The sequence below is a fragment of the Panthera pardus genome, unplaced genomic scaffold (genome assembly GCF_024362965.1).
Source record: "Panthera pardus isolate Hobbes unplaced genomic scaffold, ASM2436296v1 HiC_scaffold_1, whole genome shotgun sequence".
In the NCBI taxonomy this organism is placed as follows: domain Eukaryota; kingdom Metazoa; phylum Chordata; class Mammalia; order Carnivora; family Felidae; genus Panthera; species Panthera pardus.
In genome coordinates this window covers 12,052,734-12,063,191 of record NW_026526654.1, presented here as the reverse complement: position 1 = coordinate 12,063,191, position 10,458 = coordinate 12,052,734, and the positions used below count along the sequence as shown (strand labels likewise).

Genomic DNA, 10,458 nt, shown 5'->3' with positions numbered 1-10,458 from the left:
TTGTTAACATTACCACTTCATCTGTGCTGATGGACAGCCCTTACGGCACAGAGAGGAGACATCAGGGTGACCTCCCAACTCCATTTCCCCACAGATTTGTGTCTTCCGCTGCCACAAAACTTTCATCTCACGAATAACAAGGAGCCAAACATAGGTGGGTTTTGCTTCGTTTTCCTTATTTTCTCCTTGGGGCGACCTTATTCACGAGCAACAGGAAGGCCAAAACTACTAGTACTGTTAAAGGAATATTAGAATTACTTAAAAATAATCATGAAGAGAAAACGTGTTTACTCTTTCGAGCTTTAATTTGACAGACGTGGTGGAGCTCCCACCGAACGGCAGGCACTGGGGACAAGATGACGGCGGGCACACACCCCCCACCGCCCTTCAAGATGGCGTCCTGTGGCGCTCGCTCACCGGCTCTGACTAGGATGTGACTAGTGACGGTGGCATTCTGTTGAAAACACGGAACTAACGATCAGGAAACCTGGTGTAGAATCTCTGTGTTGCCGTTTACTGGTCGCGTGGCCTTGGACCAATCACGGTCTCTCTCGTTGGTTTCTCTCCCACAGAATATGACCTTTGGCCACAGTGAAATGGTTCCTTTCTACCCAAGGTTGTCTGATTGCCCAGGAGGCTCACATCCATTGAGGAGGAAGCAGCATTTATGGCTGGTGCTCCTCTCACTTGCCAGAGGGGTAACGTCCATCACAGAAATCCCCGCCCCTCCCCGCCCTGGGCATGTTTCTCCCACAATGCTCCGCGGCTTTGCACCAGGTCCTCTCTCTGCCCAAAGGCCTCACTGTGGAATCTTAACTGCTGGGAAAGAATAATTTTTCAGATGCATAAACCAGTTGGTGAAACCAGCCATATTTTAGGGGGGCTCGACTTCTCATTATGTAAAAAAATTCAAAATATTACGTCAGGCAAGGGAAATAAGTATGTTCTGAGGACCAGCGCAACCCGTGGTCTCACCGCTTTACCCTGCTGGTACCAGAATTTCACAAAATCAACAAGAATCATAATTCAATTGATCCGGTTTGATGAAAGCCACCGAAAATGAGAAGTAATCTCTTGCTGTAAGATTTCGCTCTAAGACTTTAGAGGAGGTTCTCTTAGCTAATTGTATAAATACTATAAATCTACTCTGATTTCCCCGAATCTCTGCATCAAAATCTGTGTGTATGAGATCAGTAAGTCTTACAGAAAGCCATAAATGTGGAACAGTAGGAAGACCCACTTACCAAGGACACGGTTCAACCCCACATGGGTGTGTTTGGAAGGTATGTTGCTAACACGTGTTGATCAAAATATATGATGTTTAATCTGTAGCGTCTGATGGTCAAAGCCTCTGTCTCCTTCTGCCCCCACAGCGATTTCTAGGCTGACCTGCCAAGAGAAAAAGATGTTTTTCGGTTGCCCCCATGAGGACTGGGGGCTGAAACCCTCCACTTCAACATGAACTCCCCGAGCTCTGTCACACGCAAATTTCCCACTGCCAACCCCGGCCTGCAGGACGGGAAACCAGGCCGATTCTGAAGCAACGCTGAGTTGTGCGTTGTAAACAGTGACCTATTCATAAAGCATCTATACTACATTGTACCAGGCTAGCTTTTGTTCAGGACCAAACCCCTCTGTTTCCAGAAACAACAGCAACCACACTTGCCCTTCAGTTCCAAGGTAACGGCTTACTAATGAGATTACCTTCTTCATCCTAACAGATTTTTCTGCTATGTGGAGACCGGGAATATGAGAACCCCTACTTAATTTAATGTCCTCTGAACGTTAGTGATTTGAAAAAAATCATTGTTGTTTTGACGACATTGTTGACATTTGAGACAGAGGAGCAGTTCACGGTGGGGACACCCGGGGCTCAGATCCGGCAAACAGAGAATGGCCCGCCATGCTGGTGACAGGCAGCATTCTCGAATGCAAACTGCGGGCTTGGCCTGATTGCCCGCCTACTGGCTGTGTGGTCTTGGGCGAGTTTCCTAAACTCTAAATCTCAGCATCACCGAGGGCATTAGATCACTGGGGGGGATTTCAGGAGACGCTGCATTAAAATAATCCTGCACAGGCATGTGCCTCGGGGGCTCAGTCGGTTGAGGGTCCAACTTCGGCTTGTGAGTTCGAGCCCCACGTCGGGCTCTGTGCTGCCAGCTCAGAGCCTGGAGCCTGCTTCGGATTCTGTGCCTCCCTCTCTCTCTGCCCCCCCCCCTCCTGCTCTGTCTCTCTCTCTCTCAAAAATAAATGAACATTAAAAAATAAAAAGAATCTTGCCCAGCACCTTGCACTACAGGTGTAGGGTACATGGCATATGCATATATATTGTGTGTGCACACATCCGTATACATACATACATACAACGTTTTTAGTTATTGCTGTTGTTATCACATTGCCAGGGCTATGATAACAAAGCCTCACAGACAAGGGGCTTACACAGCAAAAATATGTTCACTCACATTTTGAGATGCTCAGCGTCCGAAATCAAGGTGCTGGGTTGGGTTGGTTTGTGATGAGGGCTGAGAGGGAGAATGTGTCACCGGCCTCTGTCCGTAGTGTGCATCCGGCCGTGTTCTCCCCATCTGTCCACATCGTGTTTCCTCTGTGCAGCCTCTGCGCCCAAATTTCCCCTTTTTACGAGGACATTGGCCATACTGGATCAGAGCCCACCCTCCATTTCATTTCACCTTGATTCCCTCTATAAAGACCCTATCTCCTATGTTAGGACTTTAACATACAAATTTGGAAAGAACACAATTCAACCCATAACACTGATGCTATAAATAATAATAGCAATTGTTATTATTACCATTATTATTGTGACTATTTTTGGAGCAGAGGTCATTCACTGCAAGGAAGTGCATGACGTCTTTGAGGGTAACAGGTGACTTACGGGGGGAGAGGGAATGTGCAGGAGCGAATGCATGAATGCTGGGCAGGGTATAAGTATTGCTAAGGGCTGGTACCCAGCAGGGCTGGGCTGACAGAGCTCCCAGCCCCTTGGGGGTGTGGGGGGTGCAAGGAAGGGAGTAAATTGCAGGTTTGAACAAGAGAACCCGTCAATAGTCCCCAAGCCAGCCCCATGGGAATGCGACGACAAAGCAAGGACTTCAGTCACGGAGGAATTAAGCTCAGAAGGCAAGTTACAGATACTGACTTAGGTTCCCTTCCCACCTCCCCCATGATGTGCCAGCTTAAAACCTCTCTGAAGCTCAAGGTCTGCCAAGGCTGAATGTTCTGGAGCTGGAATAAAGACTCAGTGGGGTAATGTACCTAAAGAACCCTGCTCAGAGCCCGCACATCGTATGCATAAGGAAAGCGTTAAGGTGTTCTGCTTCTTGAAGTTGTGTGGAGTCCCAGGCACGATTCTGGACCCTTGGGGACCGCCCCTGGCATTCTAGGGACCTGCAGGAGATGGGTGCTTCTCCCTGAGAAGGCTGAAAAGCCACCTGACCATGTAGGACCCAACCTTGCTGTAGACACTCCCCTCCTCAGGACCTCCTGAGGACCCGGAGGAAACCATCGGTTTTGAATCAGGTTACATTGTCGCCACGTGCATAGCAACATGGGGGAACAGAAGCTTCATGGGGGTGGGAGACACTCCGTGGACACCTGGTCCTGCTTAGAACATTGTTTGTGTCCTATGTTGTTTGATTTTAATGCAAGAGAAGCTGCTGTATTTTAAAGGCCAAACCCATTTTCCTAAGAACCTGACTATTATTTCATACACACCTATTAGCTAGTTATGATCGAATTACCACTCAAAAAATGAGAAATCAGAATGTCCTTTTATAACATCAATGGGACACGCACACACACACGCACACGCACATGCACACACAATCCAGTTCAATGTAGCCAATACCACGTGCTGACTGGAAATATGATTGTATGGGGCCCAAGAGCTACTTCTGCTCCCTACAAAATCAGCTTTTCCTTTTATTTTTTGAAGGAATTCTTGGAAATTCTTCTGGGCAAACAGCACACTCAGGGGAACAGGTCACTTATACCGGGACTCTGATTGTTACAAGAGATTCCACAGCAGGACTTTGGAAAAAGAGAAAGTAAAGAAACCCAGAAAAAAAGACAGTGAAATTCTCCTATTGACTTAATAACACAGCCTCTCTTGTTCCTGGAACTTGATTCACAGCTGATGGTGACTTATGGGAGGGGTAGAAGGAGGAAATATTTTAAAATCGAATTCTTGAAGACACAGAAAGGAATTAAAGACAACTGAGAAACTGAACACAAATCATGCTTTTTTCATGGCTCATTATTTTTTAATCAACAACCTAAATATTTCAAGGGCACTTGTGTGAGGCCAATGTTTTGGGGGGATGAAAAACTCATGTATTTTCCAAAGAAATGAATATATCCGGGGCTCCTGGGTGGCTCAGCCGGTTAAGTGTCCAACTTTGATTTCACAATTTGTGAGTTCGGGCCCCAAGTTGGGCTCTGTGTTGACCGCGAGGAGCCTGCTTAGGATTCTCTGCCTCCCTCTCTCTGCCCCTCCCCCACTTGCAATTTCTCTCTCTCTCTCTCTCTCTCAAAAAAATAAATGAATAAACATCAAAAAAAAAAAAAAAAGGAATATATCCAACAGGACTTGTACAAAGTTCAGCAAAGAAAAAAAGTACAACCAGTGAATCACTGACATAGTAATCAGTAAAAGTTTATTGTGCACACAACACTCAAACCAAAACACGGGGTGAGGCTCGAGGGATTTCGTTATGAAGCAGCTCATGCAGAGTGCAGGCGGTGTTTATTCTTCACAGGGACTGGTTGCAAACTTAGCATTTTCTTAAGTAAGCGGAAATCAGTTAGTGGTTAGTTCATATCAGTTTGGGGGAACAATTTAAGTTTTGCTTATAATTGCAGACCATAACCAAGACCCAAGTCAAGTTAGCCTCACTTACCTTGTAAAATACAATAAATTAAGCTTTGCTTATAGAACTGAACTGCTTCTGTCTGCTCGGAGAACTTTCAGATCTGTTCTCCATTTGCGTTCGATTTGAACAGACTGAAATAGACGTGTGTGTGCATATGTACACTCACATATATATATATATATACTTATATAGTAATACTCATATATAACAATATAATAATTACATATATAATATCATGTATGACATATACCTTGTATCACACATATACACTAAATACATGTAATATATACACAAATAATAAGTATTTATAGCAAATCTATTTTCTAATGCTGTGATACCACCCTCACGTGGCCATCATCTAATGGGGATGTACTATCCTGGTGCTTATCACCAGGGCCCAAAGACTATGCTTATATTTACATGAAAGTTCAGCTTTACACTTAGAATTCATAGCTGGTCTCCCGTGTACAACTGAAATTGAGTATGTCACTAGAACTTCATAAAAAAAAACAGTAAAAGAGAGAGACTACTGCTTTCCAACAGGAAGAAAGTTAGTAGGTTGCATGATATTTACGAGAAATGTTGTTGGACTTCAAAGCGAGAATTTGCTTTTAGGTGAACAGTGAGTCAGCAGTACCTTTGTTAACAAAGGGTCATCAGCTCCTCGGCCATACTCGTTTAAGGACTTCTGGTAAGGGACAGTCAACGGGCTCTCACCAGAAAACCCCCAGGCCCCGTTGCAACACACTTCCGCCATGTTTCACGGATCCTGTGCTGGAGAGCTCAGAACCTGATAAGACCCAGAAGGGCTCCAGCCAGAGTCAGACTCACAACACACAGACCTCAGCGATCAGCCCTAGCATCTGAAACACACAGTAACCCAGAACAGGGTTCACGTTCTCTGACAACTGGCCCACAGGCATGACTCCGACAGCCTGCTCACCCTTGGCTAGTTGGCTCAAGGATCAAATTTTACTACCTGTTGGAGATAGCCTGTGATCTTGTTCCAAATACCTGAATAAACTTTTAAAGCCAGAGTGCAATCACCTGGACACATTTCCACAACCATCCATCCGTCGTTCACTATTGACTCAGCATGGCGCTGGGGGCTATGGAGGAAGGACACAGCCAGAAAGCCCCTCCCCCCCCCACCCGCCCCGCTCCCTTCAGCACAGATGGGGCGACGGGGACAACACACAAAACAGAACACAGCTCATCAAAATCGTTCCGGTTCGGGCGCCTGGGGGGCTCAATCAGGTGGGCGTCCGACTTCGGCTCAGGTCATGAACTCGCAGTTGGTGAGTTCGAGCCCCATGTCAGGCTCTGTGCTGACAGCTCAGAGCCTGGAGCCTGCTTCGGATTCTGTGTCTCCTTTGCTCTCTGCCCCTCTCCTGCTCACACTCTGTTTCTCTCTCTCTCTCCTTAAAAAATGGGTAAACATTACAAAAATTTATTTAAATTGTTCTGGTTTTTGTTATTTCATTTTTTCAAATATGAACCCTGTCTTTGTCCGTCAAGTTATCAGCTAAAGAGCTACACTGAGCGGCATCATGTTGCACTGACCGCACGTCCTGGTGGGTTTCAGGAATACAGAGGAGAGGAGGGTAGGGATGGCCGGGGAGGGATGGGGGCTACCCTGAAGAGGAGGGCTCTCAGCAGGGTTTCCTCTGAGGGGGAAGTAGGGTCCATGCAGGCAAGTGAGAAGGGCTGACTTTCAGGGCGTCCCCGAATCTATACATCCGTCTTTCCCGTTTTCTCATTAGCACTTGTCAGCACCATGGACTCTTAAAATTCTGTGCGAATAAAAAACATTAAAAGCAGTTCAGTAATTAAAGGTAACTCTTCCAGTGGAAGAGATTTTTGTTTTCATAATCTCCTCTTTGTGTGGAACTAGTTCTTGGTTCCATCCGCCACCGATAGCCTTTGCTCTGTTTACTTTAAAGAATAAGCCACTGTTTGATTTGGTTTCTCGTTTTCAGTCTGTAAACCCTGGGCTCTTGATCCTCTGTTCCAGGAAGGAAAAATAAAAGAACAAGCCTCTTTAAATATCAGAGCAATGGTTACTTACAGATCCACACAGCCTCAACATGTTATAGAACAGTCACTTCGGAAAACGTGTAAGAATTTCCCAGCTGGCAGTCTTGATTTGGCAAATGTACCTCAATTGAACCAATCACTTTTTATTTGGCTGTCGATTCGTTTGGTTTATTTCTGGCTGCACTTGTGCCAGGGTGTGTGTTTATTTCAAAAGGCCGTTCACCTATGCCACGGTTCAAAGGGACCATTTTGTTCACTGAAGGCATCACTGTGATGATCCATGAAGATGTGGCTAAGGAAGGTGAGTCAGAACCGTGGGTCCAACTGGTAGCAAAATACACTGCAAAATACAAAAAGAGAGAGAGAGAGAGAGAGAGATCAAAGCATGATTAAAAGTGATTGAATGTTTAAATTTATTTAATTTTATTGATTAAGAAACAATGAAGAAGCCAAAACAGAACGTCTAAAAGCAAAAGCGAAACACCAAAAAAACTCTACAGCGAACTACGTTCTTAAGAGTGTTTTCATCCTCTAAATCTCTGCAGTTTTCATTACTTCCTTTGTTTATTTTCTTCATTGGTTGGCATTGACAGCTTAAAGCAGTCCCCTGCTTGATTTAACTAATCCAGAGCCAATGAAAAGTACAGACTTAGAGAAATTTCGTTTTATCCATAGATCATGATGGAGTCTCCATTCGCACTTGGGATTTACTTGATTGGATGAACCCATTTCCCCTTTCCTCTGGGTCAGCCCACTTCCCGTGAAAAAAACTAGAGTGGCCCCAGAGTCTGTTTTTCATCCAGGAAAAAAAAAAAGAGCCATTCTTGGAGCACCAAAGAGGAAACACGTTTTCAAGAAAGAGCAGGTTTCTTGGAGATGATTGTGTTGATAGGCCAACAACGTGGCTGTCTTCAGAGGAAAAAGGGTTGCTGTTAATTGGTTTCACCGCATCAAAATATTTGATTTACAGGAGATTTTTGTGATTACACTGCTGTGTTTTTTACAGATGTTTGGCCTGTAAAAATGCTGACGCTTACACTTTATATGCTACCTTCTACCTGTGTTTACGGAGGCCTCAAGATGGAAAGCAGAAGAGCCCCTTGGGAACCCAGGAGCATTTGAATGAACTCCACCTGTTATCGTCGTAATAAGACTTTCAAATCGGAGTTCTTTCCGAGTCTGATTTTCCCCATATGCGGACACAGGGGGCAATACACCCAACACCAGAGCTCTCGTGACTGCTGAGCTCACGGACGGAGGACGGACGCGAAACGGCTGCCCGGCTGGAGGCAGTCACTGAGCTGAGCCCGGTCAGCCCCTTGCCCGTGGGAACCCCCCACACTGCTCCAGGGCTGAGCACGCAGTGACAGGTGTGTGTCTAGGCCCGTGTGCAGGTGTGTCTGGGGCTGGGAGTGAAGGTCAACGTCTTGATCCCCTTATTTATTCCACCACCTGACACTGCCTCTCATTAGGTTCCCCCCGAAAATGAGGAGTGGAGAACCCTGCTCCCCTCTCCAGCCACACAGGCAGGGTCAGGGGTGTGGATGCCAGCGCGGTGGGCGTGCCCCACCCCAGCCTTTCCTGTTGTTCCCCTGCTCCGATGAACGTGGGTCCTGCCCACAGACGTGGCACCAACTCCCGGGGCACGTACCAGACGGAACCTCAAATACAAACCAAAATACACTGCGCTGATCTGCGGAACCCCAAGCAGACCCAAATTCAGAGCTTTTATTTTTGAAACTATGAACAGAACCACGGTTTCAGAAACACCAGGAGAATCGTCCCAATGAGACGTTACTATAGGAAAGAGGTCTAAAATCTTTTTCAGTGAGAAAATGCTGTTTCTGAGTCTACTTGCAAAAATTGCTGAGTTTGTTATTCAAACAGTCACCTGACCCTACATCGGGCCATGTTTTATTTACCCGAAGATCTCTCAGTCAAATGGAGATATATTCAGTGTTATCAATTTAGGTATTTCTGTGGCCTCTATTCGGGTGACGTGTTAAATCTATGTCTCTGTGAGAGAAGTACATTGATTTTTTTTTTTACAGCAGGACTTTTTTTTCAGCTCCGAGAACAGCTGAGAACTGCAAAACCGTGCAGATGGCCACATGGAAGAATCTGCTTGGATGATAAGATAGTTTAAAAGAGAAATCACCTTACTGCACATCACATCCTGAACAACTGTCAAACTAGGTCAGGAACCGTGTTTGATTGGACCGTGCCAAAATATTTAACGAATTGAATTTCCCAGAGTTTACGACAACTACGGCCACAGCAGCCCGGACCTCACGCCCGATGTCTCTTTCATCCCTTTGTTTATAAAGCCTGGCCTGGGACCGTGACAAGCAGCCTGGGCAGTGTGCCTGTGGACCTGGCCAGCTGCTACAAGGACCCCACGATGGTCTTTCTCATGAGACGACGACTGACGAAAACATAATCGTGATAAAATACGGAGCGCCTGACTCCGTGCAGGCACTCAGCCTGTAGGCACTCAGGGTGCAGGCACTCAGCCAACCCCTGAGCCTCAGTATGCTTAAGTAGGTTTGTAAATGCGCAAAAACGTGAAGTCAGGTGTTTATCAGAGAAAAGAGTCTCTTTGTAGGAAAGAAAGAACATCCTCTTGATCTGAGAAAAACAGCACTCCAGAAGGAAACGTCCGCTCTTGGCGGCGATGGCTGGCCTCTGCCTTGAACAGCAAACTTGCAGATTAATGAAGATAGTAAAATATAGCACCTTCCTTCTGCCTCCAGGTGTAATATTTTATTCATAAAAGAGCCGGGTGAGCCTTGATTTATATGGACTTTCATTAATAGGCAAGATTCAATCACAAGAAGGCTTCCACTAGTCGGTCCAGGCTTCCTTAAATTCAACACCCCGTCAAATGGCAGTGGGCTCTCTCCCCTCCTCGGGGATACTTCCCAAAAAGGAAAAGGGAAAGGGAAAAGAAGGAAGGAAGGAAGGAAGGTGGCCTAAGGAGACGGTCTGCGGTGGCGGTGTAAGGCGGGCCTTGTTCTCCCCCGAGGGTGTCCAGCGAAGCGTCAGCCGATGGGCCGTCACTCACCTGAACCCGTCAGGTCCAGACGGGGCCTCGGCCTCCATGGGACACACAGGCACTGGTTGCAGAAGAGCTAGCATTCAGTCTTCCCAGGCAGGTAATGTGCTGCCTCCGCGGTGGGCTCAGAAACCCAAAACTTTGTGATTTACTTTCTCCTTACATTGCGAAGTTTTCCAATTAGTCCCCCAATTTTAAGAAGCTCAGATTGGCCCCGGATAGAAATCCGATTGCATACGGACTGTCATTTTTCTTCTCGAGTGTTTGATTTTATCAGGATCGGATCATGCGTTCATTCATTCCCTTGGTTCGGAGTCATACACGGAGCCATAGCAGAATTTCGGGGAAGGCATGAAACCACGGAGGGCCCCCCGCATTGTGACTTGCTTTTTTTAACTTTTCTAAGGCATCAACCTGGAACTCAAGCACATAAATACGTCTTCCAGGAGAGGAAGTGGTGTTCTGAGTTTCCTG

General features: G+C 46.2%; 1 long non-coding RNA gene across 1 annotated transcript; it reads left to right on the top strand.

Annotated features, from left to right (window-relative positions):
• Nucleotides 1-499: 499 nt before the first annotated feature.
• Nucleotides 500-4,255, top strand: LOC109264074 (uncharacterized). Its single transcript, XR_002078568.2, has 2 exons — nucleotides 500-1,680; nucleotides 3,956-4,255. It is a non-coding gene; the product is annotated as an uncharacterized LOC109264074 (long non-coding RNA).
• Nucleotides 4,256-10,458: the final 6,203 nt, after the last annotated feature.